Genomic DNA, 24409 nt, shown 5'->3' on the forward strand with positions numbered 1-24409 from the left:
GAAAGAAAGGATATTGCGGAGACATGGCTTAGCCACAGCCTGGGGGATGTTTCCAGAATGAGATTTTCACTCTGCAGCGGAGTGTGCGCTGATATGAAACTTCCTGGCAGATTAAAACTGTGTGCCCGACCGAGACTCGAACTCGGGACCTTTGCCTTTCGCGGGCAAGTGCTCTACCAACTGAGCTACCGAAGCACGACTCACGTCCGGTACTCACAGCTTTACTTCTGCCAGTATCCGTCTCCTACCTTCCAAACTTTACAGAAGCTCTTCTGCGAAACTTGCAGAACAAGCACTCCTGAAAGAAAGGATATTGCGGAGACATGGCTTAGCCACAGCCTGGGGGATGTTTCCAGAATGAGATTTTCACTCTGCAGCGGAGTGTGCGCTGATATGAAACTTCCTGGCAGATTAAAACTGTGTGCCCGACCGAGACTCGAACTCGGGACCTTTGCCTTTCGCGGGCAAGTGCTCTACCAACTGAGCTACCGAAGCACGACTCACGTCCGGTACTCACAGCTTTACTTCTGCCAGTATCCGTCTCCTACCTTCCAAACTTTACAGAAGCTCTTCTGCGAAACTTGCAGAACTAGCACTCCTGAAAGGAAGGATATTGCGGAGACATGGCTTAGCCACAGCCTGGGGGATGTTTCCAGAATGAGATTTTCACTCTGCAGCGGAGTGTGCGCTGATATGAAACTTCCTGGCAGATTAAAACTGTGTGCCCGACCGAGACTCGAACTCGGGACCTTTGCCTTTCACGGGCAAGTGCTCTACCAACTGAGCTACCGAAGCACGACTCACGTCCGGTACTCACAGCTTTACTTCTGCCAGTATCCGTCTCCTACCTTCCAAACTTTACAGAAGCTCTTCTGCGAAACTTGGAGAACTAGCACTCCTGAAAGAAAGGATATTGCGGAGACATGGCTTAGCCACAGCCTGGGGGATGTTTCCAGAATGAGATTTTCACTCTGCAGCGGAGTGTGCGCTGATATGAAACTTCCTGGCAGATTAAAACTGTGTGCCCGACCGAGACTCGAACTCGGGACCTTTGCCTTTCACGGGCAAGTGCTCTACCAACTGAGCTACCGAAGCACGATTCACGTCCAGTACTCACAGCTTTACTTCTGCCAGTATCCGTCTCCTACCTTCCAAACTTTACAGAAGCTCTTCTGCGAAACTTGCAGAACTAGCACTCCTGAAAGAAAGGATATTGCGGAGACATGGCTTAGCCACAGCCTGGGGGATGTTTCCAGAATGAGATTTTCACTCTGCAGCGGAGTGTGCGCTGATATGAAACTTCCTGGCAGATTAAAACTGTGTGCCCGACCGAGACTCGAAATCGGGACCTTTGCCTTTTGCGGGCAAGTGCTCTACCAACTGAGCTACCGAAGCACGACTCACGTCCGGTACTCACAGCTTTACTTCTGCCAGTATCCGTCTCCTACCTTCCAAACTTTACAGAAGCTCTTCTGCGAAACTTGCAGAACTAGCACTCCGCTCCAGATTGAAAATCTCATTCTGGAAACATCCCCCAGGCTGTGGCTAAGCCATGTCTCCGCAATATCCTTTCTTTCAGGAGTGCTAGTTCTGCAAGTTTCGCAGAAGAGCTTCTGTAAAGTTTGGAAGGTAGGAGACGGATACTGGCAGAAGTAAAGCTGTGAGTACCGGACGTGAGTCGTGCTTCGGTAGCTCAGTTGGTAGAGCACTTGCCCGCGAAAGGCAAAGGTCCCGAGTTCGAGTCTCGGTCGGGCACACAGTTTTAATCTGCCAGGAAGTTTCATATCAGCGCACACTCCGCTGCAGAGTGAAAATCTCATTCTGGAAACATCCCCCAGGCTGTGGCTAAGCCATGTCTCCGCAATATCCTTTCTTTCAGGAGTGCTAGTTCTGCAAGTTTCGCAGAAGAGCTTCTGTAAAGTTTGGAAGGTAGGAGACGGATACTGGCAGAAGTAAAGCTGTGAGTAGCGGACGTGAGTCGTGCTTCGGTAGCTCAGTTGGTAGAGCACTTGCCCGCGAAAGGCAAAGGTCCCGAGTTCGAGTCTCGGTCGGGCACACAGTTTTAATCTGCCAGGAAGTTTCATATCAGCGCACACTCCGCTGCAGAGTGAAAATCTCATTCTGGAAACATCCCCCAGGCTGTGGCTAAGCCATGTCTCCGCAATATCCTTTCTTTCAGGAGTGCTAGTTCTGCAAGTTTCGCAGAAGAGCTTCTGTAAAGTTTGGAAGGTAGGAGACGGATACTGGCAGAAGTAAAGCTGTGAGTACCGGACGTGAGTCGTGCTTCGGTAGCTCAGTTGGTAGAGCACTTGCCCGCGAAAGGCAAAGGTCCCGAGTTCGAGTCTCGGTCGGGCACACAGTTTTAATCTGCCAGGAAGTTTCATATCAGCGCACACTCCGCTGCAGAGTGAAAATCTCATTCTGGAAACATGCCCCAGGCTGTGGCTAAGCCATGTCTCCGCAATATCCTTTCTTTCAGGAGTGCTAGTTCTGCAAGTTTCGCAGAAGAGCTTCTGTAAAGTTTGGAAGGTAGGAGACGGATACTGGCAGAAGTAAAGCTGTGAGTACCGGACGTGAGTCGTGCTTCGGTAGCTCAGTTGGTAGAGCACTTGCCCGCGAAAGGCAAAGGTCCCGAGTTCGAGTCTCGGTCGGGCACACAGTTTTAATCTGCCAGGAAGTTTCATATCAGCGCACACTCCGCTGCAGAGTGAAAATCTCATTCTGGAAACATCCCCCAGGCTGTGGCTAAGCCATGTCTCCGCAATATCCTTTCTTTCAGGAGTGCTAGTTCTGCAAGTTTCGCAGAAGAGCTTCTGTAAAGTTTGGAAGGTAGGAGACGGATACTGGCAGAAGTAAAGCTGTGAGTACCGGACGTGAGTCGTGCTTCGGTAGCTCAGTTGGTAGAGCACTTGCCCGCGAAAGGCAAAGGTCCCGAGTTCGAGTCTAGGTCGGGCACACAGTTTTAATCTGCCAGGAAGTTTCATATCAGCGCACACTCCGCTGCAGAGTGAAAATCTCATTCTGGAAACATCCCCCAGGCTGTGGCTAAGCCATGTCTCCGCAATATCCTTTCTTTCAGGAGTGCTAGTTCTGCAAGTTTCGCAGAAGAGCTTCTGTAAAGTTTGGAAGGTAGGAGACGGATACTGGCAGAAGTAAAGCAGTGAGTACCGGACGTGAATCGTGCTTCGGTAGCTCAGTTGGTAGAGCACTTGCCCGCGAAAGGCAAAGGTCCCGAGTTCGAGTCTCGGTCGGGCACACAGTTTTAATCTGCCAGGAAGTTTCATATCAGCGCACACTCCGCTGCAGAGTGAAAATCTCATTCTGGAAACATCCCCCAGGCTGTGGCTAAGCCATGTCTCCGCAATATCCTTTCTTTCAGGAGTGCTAGTTCTGCAAGTTTCGCAGAAGAGTTTCTGTAAAGTTTGGAAGGTAGGAGACGGATACTGGCAGAAGTAAAGCTGTGAGTACCGGACGTGAATCGTGCTTCGGTAGCTCAGTTGGTAGAGCACTTGCCCGTGAAAGGCAAAGGTCCCGAGTTCGAGTCTCGGTCGGGCACACAGTTTTAATCTGCCAGGAAGTTTCATATCAGCGCACACTCCGCTGCAGAGTGAAAATCTCATTCTGGAAACATGCCCCAGGCTGTGGCTAAGCCATGTCTCCGCAATATCCTTTCTTTCAGGAGTGCTAGTTCTGCAAGTTTCGCAGAAGAGCTTCTGTAAAGTTTGGAAGGTAGGAGACGGATACTGGCAGAAGTAAAGCTGTGAGTACCGGACGTGAGTCGTGCTTCGGTAGCTCAGTTGGTAGAGCACTTGCCCGCGAAAGGCAAAGGTCCCGAGTTCGAGTCTCGGTCGGGCACACAGTTTTAATCTGCCAGAAGTTTCATATCAGCGCACACTCCGCTGCAGAGTGAAAATCTCATTCTGGAAACATCCCCCAGGCTGTGGCTAAGCCATGTCTCCGCAATATCCTTCCTTTCAGGAGTGCTAGTTCTGCAAGTTTCGCAGAAGAGCTTCTGTAAAGTTTGGAAGGTAGGAGACGGATACTGGCAGAAGTAAAGCTGTGAGTACCGGACGTGAGTCGTGCTTCGGTAGCTCAGTTGGTAGAGCACTTGCCCGCGAAAGGCAAAGGTCCCGAGTTCGAGTCTCGGTCGGGCACACAGTTTTAATCTGCCAGGAAGTTTCATATCAGCGCACACTCCGCTGCAGAGTGAAAATCTCATTCTGGAAACATCCCCCAGGCTGTGGCTAAGCCATGTCTCCGCAATATCCTTTCTTTCAGGAGTGCTAGTTCTGCAAGTTTCGCAGAAGAGCTTCTGTAAAGTTTGGAAGGTAGGAGACGGATACTGGCAGAAGTAAAGCTGTGAGTACCGGACGTGAGTCGTGCTTCGGTAGCTCAGTTGGTAGAGCACTTGCCCGCGAAAGGCAAAGGTCCCGAGTTCGAGTCTAGGTCGGGCACACAGTTTTAATCTGCCAGGAAGTTTCATATCAGCGCACACTCCGCTGCAGAGTGAAAATCTCATTCTGGAAACATCCCCCAGGCTGTGGCTAAGCCATGTCTCCGCAATATCCTTTCTTTCAGGAGTGCTAGTTCTGCAAGTTTCGCAGAAGAGCTTCTGTAAAGTTTGGAAGGTAGGAGACGGATACTGGCAGAAGTAAAGCTGTGAGTACCGGACGTGAGTCGTGCTTCGGTAGCTCAGTTGGTAGAGCACTTGCCCGCGAAAGGCAAAGGTCCCGAGTTCGAGTCTCGGTCGGGCACACAGTTTTAATCTGCCAGGAAGTTTCATATCAGCGCACACTCCGCTGCAGAGTGAAAATCTCATTCTGGAAACATCCCCCAGGCTGTGGCTAAGCCATGTCTCCGCAATATCCTTCCTTTCAGGAGTGCTAGTTCTGCAAGTTTCGCAGAAGAGCTTCTGTAAAGTTTGGAAGGTAGGAGACGGATACTGGCAGAAGTAAAGCTGTGAGTACCGGACGTGAGTCGTGCTTCGGTAGCTCAGTTGGTAGAGCACTTGCCCGCGAAAGGCAAAGGTCCCGAGTTCGAGTCTCGGTCGGGCACACAGTTTTAATCTGCCAGGAAGTTTCATATCAGCGCACACTCCGCTGCAGAGTGAAAATCTCATTCTGGAAACATCCCCCAGGCTGTGGCTAAGCCATGTCTCCGCAATATCCTTTCTTTCAGGAGTGCTAGTTCTGCAAGTTTCGCAGAAGAGCTTCTGTAAAGTTTGGAAGGTAGGAGACGGATACTGGCAGAAGTAAAGCTGTGAGTACCGGACGTGAGTCGTGCTTCGGTAGCTCAGTTGGTAGAGCACTTGCCCGCGAAAGGCAAAGGTCCCGAGTTCGAGTCTAGGTCGGGCACACAGTTTTAATCTGCCAGGAAGTTTCATATCAGCGCACACTCCGCTGCAGAGTGAAAATCTCATTCTGGAAACATCCCCCAGGCTGTGGCTAAGCCATGTCTCCGCAATATCCTTTCTTTCAGGAGTGCTAGTTCTGCAAGTTTCGCAGAAGAGCTTCTGTAAAGTTTGGAAGGTAGGAGACGGATACTGGCAGAAGTAAAGCTGTGAGTACCGGACGTGAGTCGTGCTTCGGTAGCTCAGTTGGTAGAGCACTTGCCCGCGAAAGGCAAAGGTCCCGAGTTCGAGTCTCGGTCGGGCACACAGTTTTAATCTGCCAGGAAGTTTCATATCAGCGCACACTCCGCTGCAGAGTGAAAATCTCATTCTGGAAACATCCCCCAGGCTGTGGCTAAGCCATGTCTCCGCAATATCCTTTCTTTCAGGAGTGCTAGTTCTGCAAGTTTCGCAGAAGAGCTTCTGTAAAGTTTGGAAGGTAGGAGACGGATACTGGCAGAAGTAAAGCTGTGAGTAGCGGACGTGAGTCGTGCTTCGGTAGCTCAGTTGGTAGAGCACTTGCCCGCGAAAGGCAAAGGTCCCGAGTTCGAGTCTCGGTCGGGCACACAGTTTTAATCTGCCAGGAAGTTTCATATCAGCGCACACTCCGCTGCAGAGTGAAAATCTCATTCTGGAAACATCCCCCAGGCTGTGGCTAAGCCATGTCTCCGCAATATCCTTTCTTTCAGGAGTGCTAGTTCTGCAAGTTTCGCAGAAGAGCTTCTGTAAAGTTTGGAAGGTAGGAGACGGATACTGGCAGAAGTAAAGCTGTGAGTACCGGACGTGAGTCGTGCTTCGGTAGCTCAGTTGGTAGAGCACTTGCCCGCGAAAGGCAAAGGTCCCGAGTTCGAGTCTCGGTCGGGCACACAGTTTTAATCTGCCAGGAAGTTTCATATCAGCGCACACTCCGCTGCAGAGTGAAAATCTCATTCTGGAAACATCCCCCAGGCTGTGGCTAAGCCATGTCTCCGCAATATCCTTTCTTTCAGGAGTGCTAGTTCTGCAAGTTTCGCAGAAGAGCTTCTGTAAAGTTTGGAAGGTAGGAGACGGATACTGGCAGAAGTAAAGCTGTGAGTACCGGACGTGAGTCGTGCTTCGGTAGCTCAGTTGGTAGAGCACTTGCCCGCGAAAGGCAAAGGTCCCGAGTTCGAGTCTCGGTCGGGCACACAGTTTTAATCTGCCAGGAAGTTTCATATCAGCGCACACTCCGCTGCAGAGTGAAAATCTCATTCTGGAAACATCCCCCAGGCTGTGGCTAAGCCATGTCTCCGCAATATCCTTTCTTTCAGGAGTGCTAGTTCTGCAAGTTTCGCAGAAGAGCTTCTGTAAAGTTTGGAAGGTAGGAGACGGATACTGGCAGAAGTAAAGCTGTGAGTACCGGACGTGAGTCGTGCTTCGGTAGCTCAGTTGGTAGAGCACTTGCCCGCGAAAGGCAAAGGTCCCGAGTTCGAGTCTCGGTCGGGCACACAGTTTTAATCTGCCAGGAAGTTTCATATCAGCGCACACTCCGCTGCAGAGTGAAAATCTCATTCTGGAAACATCCCCCAGGCTGTGGCTAAGCCATGTCTCCGCAATATCCTTTCTTTCAGGAGTGCTAGTTCTGCAAGTTTCGCAGAAGAGCTTCTGTAAAGTTTGGAAGGTAGGAGACGGATACTGGCAGAAGTAAAGCTGTGAGTACCGGACGTGAGTCGTGCTTCGGTAGCTCAGTTGGTAGAGCACTTGCCCGCGAAAGGCAAAGGTCCCGAGTTCGAGTCTAGGTCGGGCACACAGTTTTAATCTGCCAGGAAGTTTCATATCAGCGCACACTCCGCTGCAGAGTGAAAATCTCATTCTGGAAACATCCCCCAGGCTGTGGCTAAGCCATGTCTCCGCAATATCCTTTCTTTCAGGAGTGCTAGTTCTGCAAGTTTCGCAGAAGAGCTTCTGTAAAGTTTGGAAGGTAGGAGACGGATACTGGCAGAAGTAAAGCTGTGAGTACCGGACGTGAGTCGTGCTTCGGTAGCTCAGTTGGTTGAGCACTTGCCCGCGAAAGGCAAAGGTCCCGAGTTCGAGTCTAGGTCGGGCACACAGTTTTAATCTGCCAGGAAGTTTCATATCAGCGCACACTCCGCTGCAGAGTGAAAATCTCATTCTGGAAACATCCCCCAGGCTGTGGCTAAGCCATGTCTCCGCAATATCCTTTCTTTCAGGAGTGCTAGTTCTGCAAGTTTCGCAGAAGAGCTTCTGTAAAGTTTGGAAGGTAGGAGACGGATACTGGCAGAAGTAAAGCTGTGAGTACCGGACGTGAGTTGTGCTTCGGTAGCTCAGTTGGTAGAGCACTTGCCCGCGAAAGGCAAAGGTCCCGAGTTCGAGTCTCGGTCGGGCACACAGTTTTAATCTGCCAGGAAGTTTCATATCAGCGCACACTCCGCTGCAGAGTGAAAATCTCATTCTGGAAACATCCCCCAGGCTGTGGCTAAGCCATGTCTCCGCAATATCCTTTCTTTCAGGAGTGCTAGTTCTGCAAGTTTCGCAGAAGAGCTTCTGTAAAGTTTGGAAGGTAGGAGACGGATACTGGCAGAAGTAAAGCTGTGAGTACCGGACGTGAGTCGTGCTTCGGTAGCTCAGTTGGTAGAGCACTTGCCCGCGAAAGGCAAAGGTCCCGAGTTCGAGTCTCGGTCGGGCACACAGTTTTAATCTGCCAGGAAGTTTCATATCAGCGCACACTCCGCTGCAGAGTGAAAATCTCATTCTGGAAACATCCCCCAGGCTGTGGCTAAGCCATGTCTCCGCAATATCCTTTCTTTCAGGAGTGCTAGTTCTGCAAGTTTCGCAGAAGAGCTTCTGTAAAGTTTGGAAGGTAGGAGACGGATACTGGCAGAAGTAAAGCTGTGAGTACCGGACGTGAGTCGTGCTTCGGTAGCTCAGTTGGTAGAGCACTTGCCCGCGAAAGGCAAAGGTCCCGAGTTCGAGTCTCGGTCGGGCACACAGTTTTAATCTGCCAGGAAGTTTCATATCAGCGCACACTCCGCTGCAGAGTGAAAATCTCATTCTGGAAACATCCCCCAGGCTGTGGCTAAGCCATGTCTACGCAATATCCTTTCTTTCAGGAGTGCTAGTTCTGCAAGTTTCGCAGAAGAGCTTCTGTAAAGTTTGGAAGGTAGGAGACGGATACTGGCAGAAGTAAAGCTGTGAGTACCGGACGTGAGTCGTGCTTCGGTAGCTCAGTTGGTAGAGCACTTGCCCGCGAAAGGCAAAGGTCCCGAGTTCGAGTCTCGGTCAGGCACACAGTTTTAATCTGCCAGGAAGTTTCATATCAGCGCACACTCCGCTGCAGAGTGAAAATCTCATTCTGGAAACATCCCCCAGGCTGTGGCTAAGCCATGTCTCCGCAATATCCTTTCTTTCAGGAGTGCTAGTTCTGCAAGTTTCGCAGAAGAGCTTCTGTAAAGTTTGGAAGGTAGGAGACGGATACTGGCAGAAGTAAAGCTGTGAGTACCGGACGTGAGTCGTGCTTCGGTAGCTCAGTTGGTAGAGCACTTGCCCGCGAAAGGCAAAGGTCCCGAGTTCGAATCTCGGTCGGGCACACAGTTTTAATCTGCCAGGAAGTTTCATATCAGCGCACACTCCGCTGCAGAGTGAAAATCTCATTCTGGAAACATCCCCCAGGCTGTGGCTAAGCCATGTCTCCGCAATATCCTTTCTTTCAGGAGTGCTAGTTCTGCAAGTTTCGCAGAAGAGCTTCTGTAAAGTTTGGAAGGTAGGAGACGGATACTGGCAGAAGTAAAGCTGTGAGTACCGGACGGGAGTCGTGCTTCGGTAGCTCAGTTGGTAGAGCACTTGCCCGCGAAAGGCAAAGGTCCCGAGTTCGAGTCTAGGTCGGGCACACAGTTTTAATCTGCCAGGAAGTTTCATATCAGCGCACACTCCGCTGCAGAGTGAAAATCTCATTCTGGAAACATCCCCCAGGCTGTGGCTAAGCCATGTCTCCGCAATATCCTTTCTTTCAGGAGTGCTAGTTCTGCAAGTTTCGCAGAAGAGCTTCTGTAAAGTTTGGAAGGTAGGAGACGGATACTGGCAGAAGTAAAGCTGTGAGTACCGGACGTGAGTCGTGCTTCGGTAGCTCAGTTGGTAGAGCACTTGCCCGCGAAAGGCAAAGGTCCCGAGTTCGAGTCTCGGTCGGGCACACAGTTTTAATCTGCCAGGAAGTTTCATATCAGCGCACACTCCGCTGCAGAGTGAAAATCTCATTCTGGAAACATCCCCCAGGCTGTGGCTAAGCCATGTCTCCGCAATATCCTTTCTTTCAGGAGTGCTAGTTCTGCAAGTTTCGCAGAAGAGCTTCTGTAAAGTTTGGAAGGTAGGAGACGGATACTGGCAGAAGTAAAGCTGTGAGTACCGGACGTGAGTCGTGCTTCGGTAGCTCAGTTGGTAGAGCACTTGCCCGCGAAAGGCAAAGGTCCCGAGTTCGAGTCTCGGTCGGGCACACAGTTTTAATCTGCCAGGAAGTTTCATATCAGCGCACACTCCGCTGCAGAGTGAAAATCTCATTCTGGAAACATCCCCCAGGCTGTGGCTAAGCCATGTCTCCGCAATATCCTTCCTTTCAGGAGTGCTAGTTCTGCAAGTTTCGCAGAAGAGCTTCTGTAAAGTTTGGAAGGTAGGAGACGGATACTGGCAGAAGTAAAGCTGTGAGTACCGGACGTGAGTCGTGCTTCGGTAGCTCAGTTGGTAGAGCACTTGCCCGCGAAAGGCAAAGGTCCCGAGTTCGAGTCTCGGTCGGGCACACAGTTTTAATCTGCCAGGAAGTTTCATATCAGCGCACACTCCGCTGCAGAGTGAAAATCTCATTCTGGAAACATCCCCCAGGCTGTGGCTAAGCCATGTCTCCGCAATATCCTTTCTTTCAGGAGTGCTAGTTCTGCAAGTTTCGCAGAAGAGCTTCTGTAAAGTTTGGAAGGTAGGAGACGGATACTGGCAGAAGTAAAGCTGTGAGTACCGGACGTGAGTTGTGCTTCGGTAGCTCAGTTGGTAGAGCACTTGCCCGCGAAAGGCAAAGGTCCCGAGTTCGAGTCTCGGTCGGGCACACAGTTATAATCTGCCAGGAAGTTTCATATCAGCGCACACTCCGCTGCAGAGTGAAAATCTCATTCTGGAAACATCCCCCAGGCTGTGGCTAAGCCATGTCTCCGCAATATCCTTTCTTTCAGGAGTGCTAGTTCTGCAAGTTTCGCAGAAGAGCTTCTGTAAAGTTTGGAAGGTAGGAGACGGATACTGGCAGAAGTAAAGCTGTGAGTACCGGACGTGAGTCGTGCTTCGGTAGCTCAGTTGGTAGAGCACTTGCCCGCGAAAGGCAAAGGTCCCGAGTTCGAGTCTCGGTCGGGCACACAGTTTTAATCTGCCAGGAAGTTTCATATCAGCGCACACTCCGCTGCAGAGTGAAAATCTCATTCTGGAAACATCCCCCAGGCTGTGGCTAAGCCATGTCTCCGCAATATCCTTTCTTTCAGGAGTGCTAGTTCTGCAAGTTTCGCTGAAGAGCTTCTGTAAAGTTTGGAAGGTAGGAGACGGATACTGGCAGAAGTAAAGCTGTGAGTACCGGACGTGAGTCGTGCTTCGGTAGCTCAGTTGGTAGAGCACTTGCCCGCGAAAGGCAAAGGTCCCGAGTTCGAGTCTCGGTCGGGCACACAGTTTTAATCTGCCAGGAAGTTTCATATCAGCGCACACTCCGCTGCAGAGTGAAAATCTCATTCTGGAAACATCCCCCAGGCTGTGGCTAAGCCATGTCTCCGCAATATCCTTTCTTTCAGGAGTGCTAGTTCTGCAAGTTTCGCAGAAGAGCTTCTGTAAAGTTTGGAAGGTAGGAGACGGATACTGGCAGAAGTAAAGCTGTGAGTACCGGACGTGAGTCGTGCTTCGGTAGCTCAGTTGGTAGAGCACTTGCCCGCGAAAGGCAAAGGTCCCGAGTTCGAGTCTCGGTCGGGCACACAGTTTTAATCTGCCAGGAAGTTTCATATCAGCGCACACTCCGCTGCAGAGTGAAAATCTCATTCTGGAAACATCCCCCAGGCTGTGGCTAAGCCATGTCTCCGCAATATCCTTTCTTTCAGGAGTGCTAGTTCTGCAAGTTTCGCAGAAGAGCTTCTGTAAAGTTTGGAAGGTAGGAGACGGATACTGGCAGAAGTAAAGCTGTGAGTACCGGACGTGAGTCGTGCTTCGGTAGCTCAGTTGGTAGAGCACTTGCCCGCGAAAGGCAAAGGTCCCGAGTTCGAGTCTCGGTCGGGCACACAGTTTTAATCTGCCAGGAAGTTTCATATCAGCGCACACTCCGCTGCAGAGTGAAAATCTCATTCTGGAAACATCCCCCAGGCTGTGGCTAAGCCATGTCTCCGCAATATCCTTTCTTTCAGGAGTGCTAGTTCTGCAAGTTTCGCTGAAGAGCTTCTGTAAAGTTTGGAAGGTAGGAGACGGATACTGGCAGAAGTAAAGCTGTGAGTACCGGACGTGAGTCGTGCTTCGGTAGCTCAGTTGGTAGAGCACTTGCCCGCGAAAGGCAAAGGTCCCGAGTTCGAGTCTCGGTCGGGCACACAGTTTTAATCTGCCAGGAAGTTTCATATCAGCGCACACTCCGCTGCAGAGTGAAATTCTCATTCTGGAAACATCCAAGATATGTTCGATAAGATAAACCACACTGCCGGCTCTGCTGTTCCCTGCTTGAAAGGCCTGATTCGCCGTCGTCCAGTTTCGTGGTGGAGCATGGCTGTTGCTACAGCTATCCGTGATAGTCATCGTGACTTACAACAACTTACGTGGCACCCGTCCTCCGCCAGTTGTCTTACCTTTAAACGTCTTCACGTACACCCATCACTTAATCGTTGAAGGCAAACACATGTGTTGGGAACGCTTCATGTCATTTCTTGGTTCTCACTATCCATCCACCTTGGTTGTAGGCTACACTCCACACCCCCCACAGTTGTCAACAGCAGTCTTCTATTCTGGGCCTTGCCCTTCCAGCTGGCCTTTGTACAAATACATCAGTTCTTTCGGAATATAACGCAACCCATTTTGCGATGGCATTACCATGAGTCTCCTAACCAGCCATCTTCCTCCTCCAGAAATAGTGAGCGGAAGCTTCCTGCTTATGTCTTATCCCTTGTCAAGTGGTCTCCTACAATGAAACTTTCTCTGGTCCTCTCTGCTTCCCATGCCAATGGTCCTCGCCCTGATTCTGTATGGAATCACTTACTTCAACACATCAATCTTCGACAACGCCAATATCTCCTTCTCGTCTCTTGATAGTTACTGGGCAATAAGCCCGACCAATGTCCCATGCAAGTTACTAGAATGAATAGTAGCTCGTTAACTCAGTTGGATCCTTGACTCTCGTGAGCTTTTATCTTGTTACCAGTGCAGCTTTCAGGAGGGCAGGCCTTTTCTCAGCGCTGCTATCTTGTAGCAGTTTTCTTTGATCTTCATAAGGACTAAGACACAGCTTGATGTCATCAGATCCTCCTTATGCTCCATGAGTGGGGGCTTCATGGCCACCTACCAGGTTTTATTCACTGTTCCTGTCACACCTGTCGTTCAGAGTCCAAGTTGTCACAGTTCTCAGCTCTCCATGGGCCCAGAACAATGGCGTTCCAGGGGCTCCATATTAAGTGTCCTTCTTCTCATCGCTGTTAAAGGACTTAGGGCCTCTGCCAAACCATTGGACACCCCTATTCTGTATGTGGATAATTTCTGTGTTTGGGCTAGCTCCCACTTGGTGGCTTTTTCAGGATGACAGCTCCAGTGTACCACCTGGTGTGTCATTGGAGGGGGGAGGAGTCAGGGAGGGACCGATAGATTCAACCAGAAGTAGTCACTACCAGATAGGTCATTGTGGGCGACTAGTGTATAGAAGGAAGAAGGGGAAGGGAAGAGAGCGAAAGATCAATGGTAGAGAATGTGCCATATTCTGCACTAAAATGAGTAGGGAACCAATGTTAAGAAGGCATAGGTTGTGGTCCGCAAGAAATTTAATGAGAAGCAACTGACTAGACGAAAAAGCACTGCTTTACAAAGGATGATAGTCATTAAAATCCCCAAGAAGGAGGAAGGGAGGAGGGATATGCTGAAGGAGGGCAGTTAGGGCAGCAGATGTTGGTGGCCTGTCAGGAGGGAGATAGAGACTGCAAACCGAGAGTGCAGAGTCCAAATGTACCCAGAAGGCAACTGCTTCCAATATCGTATGAAGTTGGATCCATGTATTAACAATATCCACATGGACCAATGCGCAGACCCTACCAGAAACCCTCAAAGGGCCGACCCTGTCCCGACAGAAGTCACAGAACCCTCGAAGGGTCTGTGAGTGAACATCAGTAAAATGAGATACCTGGAGAACAACACAATCTGCCACGTAAAAAGCAATAAGGGACTGCAACTCTGAGAGATGACAATAGTATCCATTAAATTTCCATGGAGTGGGTATCGAAATGAGAGGCAAATGGGCTGGAGCCAGTCACGCCACTGCCTGCCACAAATGAGGATGGCATGATATCCAAAATAAGAGATCAGACTCAGGATGTGACAGCACCGGGAGGCCTTGTCTTGGACTTCAGTTTCGTCTTCTCTTTCATAGACTGAGGGGGGCAGGGCACAGGGAGAGCACGCTGCTGCAGGATCTGGAACCGAAAGAGAGCGAGTTACCTGGGGGCACATAGACTGTGTGCCCTCAGGCCGAGTTGCGATAGCAGCCCTCTGGCTCGAGAGACACCAGGGGGAGGGGTCCAGGAGGTAGTCCCATCACCAGCTGACACCAAAGTAGGGGAGCACTTCTTTGGCCAGGGAGGGAGTAGCAGCCAGAATGGAGAGCGTGGGAACCACAAGATGGAAGGAGAGGAAGGTAAGGAAGAGGGATGGAGGAGGAGGGGAAAAGGACATAATAGGGGCAAAAGTAGAAGTGAGCAATGCAGGGTGGAATCTGTCATTTCTGCCAAGACTCAGTAACACAAACGATAAAGGGACTTGTACCTTTATTTCTTATAAGCAAGTGAATCTGATGAGCATGGAGAGTGTTGGTCATAACTATTAACATACATAAACACTTCTGTCATGCTGTACACATTGCCACATAGAGGGTCCACCATACATCAGGAAGATGTGCCCAAAATGCAAGCACCAAAGGCACCTCATGGGTGGTGGGGCATATAGATTCATGTCACGCTGATAATACATAACTTTGACTTTCTGTGGAAATGCTACAATAGAGACGCTGGTATCTGTGCAATTGTCCTAATCACCTTTCTGCACATGCTCAACAAAATGAAATCCCCTTCGTTCCAAATTGGCCCTGAGTTCATCGTCAGTTTGAAGGTTGAGGTCCCTATGAAAAATTACTCCCTCATCTATATTCAAAGACTGCCGAGGTGTTATGGACACTAGCATGTCGCCAAGATGATCACAAGCATGAAGAGTGGCAGACTGGGCAGCAGAAGTAGTTTTCATCAACAGCAAATCCAACCGCTTCTTACTGAGAAACCCCTTCACCAAAGTTGTCTTCGATATTTTCCATAAACATTAACGGTTTTGTGATGGTGAACATGTCCCCATCCATCCTAGTATAGACCACGTAGTCTTTCACCCCAAGCTGGCGTGCCTGGCCCTGGTGTAGCCAAGGAAAGGGAAGCTGCAGGGTCATAAGAAGCAGCATTCAATGATCCATTATCAAACAAATAGATGGTCATAGAAGAACGGCCAGATTTTTGGAGCTTGATACCTTTCATATGCAAAGCATCCTCTCTGACACCACCCACACTGATCAGAGGCTCTCCCCATGGCCGCCACCCAGCTGCAACAAGGGCCACCTGGCATGGTGGCTGTTACCAGGAATTCTGATGCCACAGAATGATAAGCAACCACTCCTAGGCCTACATGGAGAGGAAACAGTGGTGACGTGGCCAGGCTGAGGGCAGAGGAAGGAAGAGGGGAGAGTAAGGGGGAGAGAAATCCACGCTGTGGACGCTAGGGAGGTAGTTCTTCCCCAAATGGCTCACACTACATGAGAAAATTTAGAAGTGGAGATCATATCCCAAAGAGGGACCAAAACCGCCAAAAAGGGAAGGTTGAAAAAGACAGGGTAAGGGGAACAAAACCTGCAAATAATACAGGAAACCAAGTTGACAAGCAGGTTGGCATAAGTAAGAACGCCGAGTGAGCAGAAGAAGGGGACAACAGGGAAGGAGCGAGGACGGGGATGGAGGGGCAAGGGAAAGGAAATCTAGCGCAGTAAGGAAGATTGAGCTGCAAGAGCTTGGGAACCAGGGCCACATGGACACCAAGCATGAACTCACAAAATACCGTGAGCCACCTGAGGGGACAATTATGTAATGGATAAGCTGATCGATTTCTCTGTTATGGGAGTCGTTACAACGGATTTCTGGGCTGATCAATAGAATTATACTCGAGGAATGTATATTTTGCAATAATCAAGGTCAGTGTGAGTATGCAGCTGTGAACTGGTGTATTCTAATTAGACACAATGGGAAATAGTTACCAACTTCGTCTTACACGTTTGCTCACATTTGATCTCAACAGAGGTCCAGCAGATCGAAATATCGTCGTACATTATCATAGTGATATACGCACTTGGTACACATTGCAGCCCACTGGCGAATGCTTATAACTGGTACCCTGTAATTTTATGTATTGACTTCTTGGTAAGGGTAAATGATTTAACTATTTACTGAGGATCAACCTACATCGATGAGGAAAAACTCAGCCCATATGATAGTCCATCGCAACTCTGGCTCTATACTGTCTGGCAAAATTAGTTTAGTCAATGAAGGAAAAGTAAGAAAAAAATTTCATGCAGTTGTACAGTGGTAGTAGGAGTTTCATGAACAATGTACTACAAATCCTGACCGGTGGGTTGAGAACATTGGGGAGGGAGGGAGGAAGGGGATTTTTAATTGTTTGCGTTTTTCTTTGGTAACTAAAACCACGGTTTGTATCTAAAAAGTTTCCCAATGTAAGGTTTTATATGTTTTCTGTTTTTGCAAATAATTCTCCTTCAGTACACTATAACAAAGTTGAATGAACGTACTGCATGAGTAGTGAATAAGATCCTTGACCTTGTGTTTGGTTTTAATCTCTGGTTCACTTGCTAGTCAGTCGGTTGTGCAGCGCTGGTGCATTGTTAGGTGAGGCAGAGCAGCGAGCAGTCGAGTTTTTAGAGGGGGAGATTGTTTGATACATGTGAATCAAAGAGAAATTATCTGGAATGTTTTACTGTGGAGATGAAAACTCTTTTATAATACTTTATCGTTCTTTATATGGATGGAGAAGTTTCTGGAGGAGTTTTTCGAGGTAGCTACCGCAAGCGCAAGAATGAAGTATTTGTTTGTCAGAACTAATTATCCAAGGGAAAATTTGTCCCTTATATAAGTAATATCATTCACGTTTAGGCTTAATTTGATCTCTTTGTTGTCACGTCATCACAAGTAATACAACTGCTTGAAATGCTTGTAAATTTTGCACTGAGGGAATTTTGTAAATGTTAGAGCCTTGTTATGTTGTGCAATCTTTTTAGCAATTATCAGAGTTTGATTTCTCAAGACCGATTTTTTTAAAAGTAAAACCCACCTCCATGGTTCATAGTAAAGTTTTGAATATTTTGTTGCGTGCCCATTGTACCTTACGCCACACGAAGTCACGGATTGTTTCTCACAATAAAAAAGAAATAATTAAGCGGTGAGTAGTTTATCTTCCTTTAGCTGCTGCATCTGCTGATTTGTATTTGCTTTCGAGAACATCAGTACTCCAGAGACAGAAACAGCATGCTGTGTTTCAGGGCGGATCTCACTTTGCATTCTTGAGCAAACAGTGTATAGTCGGGTTTGTCAGGAGTCGTGGTAGGAAGCACATTAATTTCCGGTTAACAGTATTGGTAATTTCAAGCAATTACTTTCTTCCGAGTAAAACAGTAATTACTTTTTGTGGGTAATCCAAGTTAAACATTACACTTCGAATCACACAACATACCTAATGTATTTCGGTACTGAGTTTTAGTTGTGCCGTTTCCATTGAACTCAAATTTAGTTTGTTTCGGCATTTGATTTAACTCATTTTCTTTGTTTCAAATTTTTCATTTCATGAAGTTTAAAGTCTTGGTTCACTACATTGCTGACAGAGCCAACCAACGACAGTTTTGCTCAGCAATCGAATACGACAACTAAAGGACAGGTTACATGAGGTGAAAGTTTTTGTAATTAATATACTCAGTTTGCTCACATAGAGACAATACTTTATAGAAAGCTTCAACCAGTGCGATATTAAGTTACATTACGTTTCCTATAAAAAAATGCCCTATTCATTTTATCTCTGGAACTAACAGTTTCCGTTTTGTGGGGGATGGAAAAAATCTCAGATTATTAAAAATAGTGCTTCAGGTATAAAATTAATTTTTACTAGTAAGTGAAGTGGGGTAAGAACAAGTATTAAATGTGTGTATCAAGTCCATGTGCAGTAGAACTATATTAACACTATGCCGTCCGGCGACACCACAGTGGTATGGTCTGCAAAGTATCGCTCAGTGGCCGGCGACACGACAGTGGTGTGAGCATAGTATCGCGCAGTGCCCGTCGATATCACTTTAGTTATCTTTTGCATTCTGTTGGGATTTTGTTTAGCTAACAGGAAGTTACACACGTCAACAAGTTTTTTTGTTTTTATAAGTACTTGTACCTTTCATCATGGCGGACGAAAGAGACAATAGGATTATTTACGATGAATGCGCGGACGTTTAGTCTGACGTTCCGGACGACTTGGTCGATTGGGAAGAAGACACTAGATATTAAAAAAAATGAAAGTGAAGCAGAATCGTAGGAAGATAGAGGAAGATAGTGAAATACGTCCAAGAAGAATTCTGCGAGCGCTACGGTTGCCAACTGATTCGGTTGAATCAGACGACGAAGGCAGTGCACAGTGGTCAGACTTAGATATGGCGAGGACCAATAATAAATTTGAAGCATCCCCGGTTCCAAACATACAGGGTGTTTAAAAAATGACCGGTATATTTGAAACGGCAATACAAACTAAACGAGCAGCGATAGAAATACACCGTTTGTTGCAATATGCTTGGGACAACAGTACATTTTCAGGCAGACAAACTTTCGAAATTACAGTAGTTACAATTGTCAACAACAGATGGCGCTGCAGTCTGGGAAACTCTATAGTACATTATTTTCCACATATCCACCATGCGTAGCAATAATATGGCGTAGTCTCTGAATGAAATTACCCGAAACCTTTGACAACGTGTCCGGCGGAATGGCTTCACATGCAGATGAGATGTACTGCTTCAGCTGTTCAATTGTTTCTGGATTCTGGCGGTACACCTGGTCTTTCAAGTGTCCCCACAGAAAGAAGTCACAGGGGTTCATGTCTGGCGAATAGGGAGGCCAATCCACGCCGCTTCCTGTATGTTTCGGATAGCCCAAAGCAATCACACGATCACCGAAATATTCATTCAGGAAATTAAAGACGTCGGCCGTGCGATGTGGCCGGGCACCATCTTGCATAAACCACGAGGTGTTCGCAGTGTCGTCTAAGGCAGTTTGTACCGCAACAAATTCACGAAGAATGTCCAGATAGCGTGATGCAGTAATCGTTTCGGATCTGAAAAATGGGCAAATGATTCCTTTGGAAGAAATGGCGGCCCAGACCAGTACTTTTTGAGGATGCAGGGAGAATGGGACTGCAACATGGGGCTTTTCGGTTCCCCATATGCGCCAGTTCTGTTTATTGACGAAGCCGTCCAGGTAAAAATAGGCTTCGTCAGTAAACCAAATGCTTCCCACATGCATATCGCCGTCATCAATCCTGTGCTCTATATCGTTAGCGAATGTCTCTCGTGCAGCAATGGTAGCGGCGCTGAGGGGTTGCCGCGTTTGAATTTTGTATGGATAGAGGTGTAAACTCTGGCGCATGAGACGATACGTGGACGTTGGCGTCATTTGGACTGCAGCTGCAACACTGCGAACGGAAACCCGAGACCGCTGTTGGATCACCTGCTGCACTAGCTGCGTGTTGCCCTCTGTGGTTGCCGTACGCGGTCGCCCTACCTTTCCAGCACGTTCATCAGTCACGTTTCCAGTCCGTTGAAATTTTTCAAACAGATCCTTTATTGTATCGTTTGTCGGTCCTTTGGTTACATTAAAGCTCCATTGCAACAACACTGTGTTCTAGGCGGTGGAATTCCAACACCAGAAAAATCCTCTGTTCTAAGGGATAAAAAATGTTGTCCACAGCACACTTGCACGTTGTGAACAGCACACGCTTACAGCAGAAAGACGACGTACAGAATGGTGCACCCACAGACTGCGTTGTCTTCTATATCTTTCACATCACTTGCAGCGCCATCTGTTGTTGAAAATTGTAACTACTGTAATTTCGAAAGTTTGTCTGCCTGAAAATGTACTGTTGTCCCAAGCATATTGCAACAAACGGTGCATTTCTATCGCTGCTCGTTTAGTTTTTATTGCCGTTTCAAATATACCAGTCATTTTTGAAACACCCTGTATTTCCCAAAGATACACAGAGCGTCGAGGATATCGTATAATTATATATTCGGAACGATTTATCTGAATACCTTAGCAACGAAACCACTAAGTACTACAGTCAAAATTGCAATTGAAGTAATCTGGATTTTAAAAATGCCGCATTTGTCGAAGTTACGGGACCCGAGCTTAGAAAATGGTTTGGCCTTGCTACCCTTATGGGAACTGAAAAAATAGCAAGGATGATGATTATTGGTCAACGAATCCGTTGATAAACACACCGATACTTCGCAAAACGATGTCCCGCAACCGCTTCAGACAAATATTATCATTTTTACATTTTTCTAAGAGCAACAATAAACCGGATAATGGCGACCGGCTTGTCAAAGTGCAATTCGTAACTGAATATTTTTCTAAAAAGTTTAAATAAACGTTTAATCTTAGTCAAAACATCTCAACTCATGTTGGAATGATACTGTGGCATGGACGATTAAATTTTAAACTTTACGATCCGTCGAAAATTACGAAATACGGCATACTGATTCGGATGCTGCGTGATTCGATTACCGGATACATTTCCTCATTCAAGATATATTCCGGCGCTGGACAGCCTTTAGCAGAAACAGTGATGGAACTATTGACGGCTTCTGATGGAAAGTGGCATCACCTCTGCATGGATAATTATTATGACAATGTAGAACTTGCAGAGAAGTTACATGAAAAGAAAATTCGAGTTTGTCGAACGATAGGTTGTCATCAACGGAGAGGTGACAAGCGGCCGGCGACAAGCCAAGTAATCCGAACCAGCGCTGCCGGCACCAAGCGAATAAATTTGTACGAGACGAGCGGACGGCAAAGTTTTAAGGAGTAATTACCTTTCTTGGGGTGTAACAGGGCGGAGGCAGTGAAGGGTAGACGCACGAGGGAGGCAGGGATCATGTGCTTCCTACGTACATAGGGCTGCAAACTGAAGAGCGAACAGGTGGCTCCATTATCTACTCCACTACGTCACGGGAAGCAGCTACAGGGTGTTTCACGAAGTTGTAACGACCCTCCGAAGTGCGCCGTACAAATCACTGGCAGATATGCCCAGGGATTGTTTGTTTTCCACAAAGGAGGTTAACACCACTTCGAGGGTCGATATGAAATACGATACTAACGCGGAAACGCGTATGGACACGAACAATGTACACTCCTGGAAATTGAAATAAGAACACCGTGAATTCATTGTCCCAGGAAGGGGAAACTTTATTGACACATTCCTGGGGTCAGATACATCACATGATCACACTGACAGAACCACAGGCACATAGACACAGCCAACAGAGCATGCACAATGTCGGCACTAGTACAGTGTATATCCACCTTTCGCAGCAATGCAGGCTGCTATTCTCCCATGGAGACGATCGTAGAGATGCTGGATGTAGTCCTGTGGAACGGCTTGCCATGCCATTTCCACCTGGCGCCTCAGTTGGACCAGCGTTCGTGCTGGACGTGCAGACCGCGTGAGACGACGCTTCATCCAGTCCCAAACATGCTCAATGGGGGACAGATCCGGAGATCTTGCTGGCCAGGGTAGTTGACTTACACCTTCTAGAGCACGTTGGGTGGCACGGGATACATGCGGACGTGCTTTGTCCTGTTGGAACAGCAAGTTCCCTTGCCGGTCTAGGAATGGTAGAACGATGGGTTCGAGGACGGTTTGGATGTACCGAGCACTATTCAGTGTCCCCTCGACGATCACCAGAGGTGTACGGCCAGTGTAGGAGATCGCTCCCCACACCATGATGCCGGGTGTTGGCCCTATGTGCCTCGGTGGTTTGCAGTCCTGATTGTGGCGCTCACCTGCATGGCGCCAAACACGCATACGACCATCATTGGCGCCAAGGCAGAAGCGACTCTCATCGCTGAAATCGCTGAAGACGACACGTCTCCATTCGTGCCTCCATTCACGCCTGTCGCGACACCACTGGAGGCGGGCTGCACGATGTTGGGGCGTGAGCGGAAGACGGCCTAACGGTGTGCGGGACCGTAGCCCAGCTTCATGGAGATGGTTGCGAATGGTCCTCGCCGATACCCCAGGAGCAACAGTGTCCCTAATTTGCTGGGAAGTGGCGGTGCGGTCCCCTACGGCACTGCCTAGGATCCTACGGTCTTGGCGTGCATACGTGCGTCGCTGCGGTCCGGTCCCAGGTCGACGGGCACGTGCACCTTCCGCCGACCACTGGCGACAACATCGATGTACTGTGGAGACCTCACGCCCCACGTGTTGAGCAATTCGGCGGTACGTCCACCCGGCCTCCCGCATGCCCACTATACGCCCTCGCTCAAAGTCCGTCAACTGCACATACGGTTCACGTCCACGCTGTCGCGGCATGCTACCAGTGTTAAAGACTGCGATGGAGCTCCGTATGCCACGGCAAACTGGCTGACACTGACGGCGGCGGTGCACAAATGCTGCGCAGCTAGCGCCATTCGACGGCCAACACCGCGGTTCCTGGTGTGTCCGCTGTGCCGTCGTGCGTGTAATCATTGCTTGTACAGCCCTCTCGCAGTGTCCGGAGCAAGTATGGTGGGTCTGACACACCGGTGTCAATGTGTTCTTTTTTCCATTTCCAGGAGTGTAAATCTCTTCCACGTGTTTTACACTGCTAGGAAAAAATTGATTCTTAGCCATCCTGTGCGGCAGCGGCAGCTGTGTCCTGGGAAAGGTGACATCTTCCAACGCGAGTGCTTCTCGATTTTCAGTTTACAGGCAGCCTGTAACTCCCTAGAACTTCAACGAACTCGTGTATATGTAGTAGAGATATTTTCAGTTTATTAAATGAGTTCTCATTTGCAGTTGTTCAGTTACCTTTTACGTAAAATACGTAAACAATGCCTCAGAAGTGATGAACCTGTGAGTGTGATGATGTTAGCGACCGACGTGGTACTGATGGGAAAGGGATTGAAATGATAAACGTCGTATCTTGTGCTGTATATCGTCGAAAGCCTATTGTAAAGGCATGTCATTGTATTGTAGTCACTTGGTGGTGAATTAAACAATGACACAAGTTAACTTGTTTCACTATCGAGTTACTGATATACAATGAATCTCTTCCACTCACGAACTGATGTCACTCGTAGAGCGGGCTACACGGAGTGGAGCCTCTAACTACACATTCACAGTGTAATTTCCAAAGTGGGTGTTAGTATGTCTGATTGAATGTGCAGGTCTGCTGTAATGTACTGCTTGACTTGGGTTTAAGTATCTGAAGTTCCCTAGCACATAGAGGGATCCAATTTATGCCTCTGGGCCTCTTCAGATGTTTGGAGAGCTGAGGCTGGGTTGATGGACTTGATAGCCCTCATGCTTTGGAAAGTATTCGGTGGAGGCAACAAAATCGACATTGTCGAATATATATCGACAACATGTTACACTCTGGACATGCTCTTCTGTGTGGTAGACAGTTTCAGCTTTTTTTTGCGTTTTTATATAATAGTCGACTTATTAGCAACAAATGCGTACTCAAACTGAAAATTACTGTGCTATAGCCGGACGGGTGGCCGAGCGGTTCTAGGCGTTACAGTCTGGAACGGCGCGACCGCTACGGTCGCAGGTTAGAATCCTGCCTCGACCTTGGATGTGTGTGATGTCCTTAGGTTAGTTAGGTTTAGTTAGTTCTAAGTTCTAGGGGACTGATGACCTCAGAAGTTAAGTCCCATAGTGCTCAGAGCCTTTTTGAACTGTGGTATACAAACATGGCCACAATGAAGTTATTTTGTCTACTCACGTAAGAGTACTCGACAGGCAATGCCGATCAGGTATAGTCAGTCCATCAACTAAAAAGCGAGCAGCATATGTGGTGGAACGAGTTACCTTTCCGGAAGAATGCTATTATAGCTTCCTCTCTATCAGTGTAGAACAATGTGCAGTGGTTTACGATGACTGTCTACACGCACGTCCTGCGTTGGTATTAAAGTAATTCATATCGATATCCTTTGTAGTGTTGACACACTTAGTGGTAAATCAACACGCTCTGAGCATATCTGCACACTTTGTCACCAGTGATTCGTAAGGGTCGTTATAACATTGTGACACACCTTGCATTTGCTCTGTGTGAGGTATTTGGTGTAGATACCTGTTTGCTCTTCAGTTCTCAGACGAGTGTGGGCAGTCCATGACCACAATCTGAGTCCTACTTTTCCTCGCACCCCTACCCTCTACTCTTCTCCACTTTGTCACATCCCCACAACATAACACATTTATCCTTTAATACGGTTCCACTGCACTTAGGTATTATACACACTTTTTTTTCAACCTGCTTAATTTAGCAAACATTATACCATTAAAACACTATTTTTAGTAGTCTACAATTATTAAAGCTGTCCAACGCTGGAGCTATTTCCACAGAAAAAAATTAATAGGGTTTCCTTCTAGACAGTTTAATTTAATGAAGTACTGAGAAACATGGTCGCAATAAGCCAAGGCTTTCGTTTTATTCAAGAGAAACAAAAAGTGAAA

General features: G+C 48.1%; 1 protein-coding gene and 4 non-coding genes across 5 annotated transcripts in view; 2 read left to right on the top strand and 3 right to left on the bottom strand.

Annotated features, from left to right (window-relative positions):
- Window positions 1-24409, bottom strand: part of LOC126335464 (serpin B6-like) — a 147086-nt gene that overhangs the window by 30141 nt on the left and 92536 nt on the right. The gene's annotated exons all lie outside the window — the stretch shown is intronic.
- On the bottom strand, window positions 722-796 carry Trnas-uga (transfer RNA serine (anticodon UGA)). The gene has a single exon. It is a non-coding gene; the product is annotated as a tRNA-Ser (tRNA).
- On the bottom strand, window positions 1022-1096 carry Trnas-uga (transfer RNA serine (anticodon UGA)). Its single transcript has one exon. It is a non-coding gene; the product is annotated as a tRNA-Ser (tRNA).
- On the top strand, window positions 3482-3556 carry Trnas-uga (transfer RNA serine (anticodon UGA)). The gene has a single exon. It is a non-coding gene; the product is annotated as a tRNA-Ser (tRNA).
- On the top strand, window positions 8881-8955 carry Trnas-cga (transfer RNA serine (anticodon CGA)). The gene has a single exon. It is a non-coding gene; the product is annotated as a tRNA-Ser (tRNA).

Source organism: Schistocerca gregaria, chromosome 2 (assembly GCF_023897955.1).
Source record: "Schistocerca gregaria isolate iqSchGreg1 chromosome 2, iqSchGreg1.2, whole genome shotgun sequence".
Taxonomy (NCBI): Eukaryota; Metazoa; Arthropoda; class Insecta; order Orthoptera; family Acrididae; genus Schistocerca; species Schistocerca gregaria.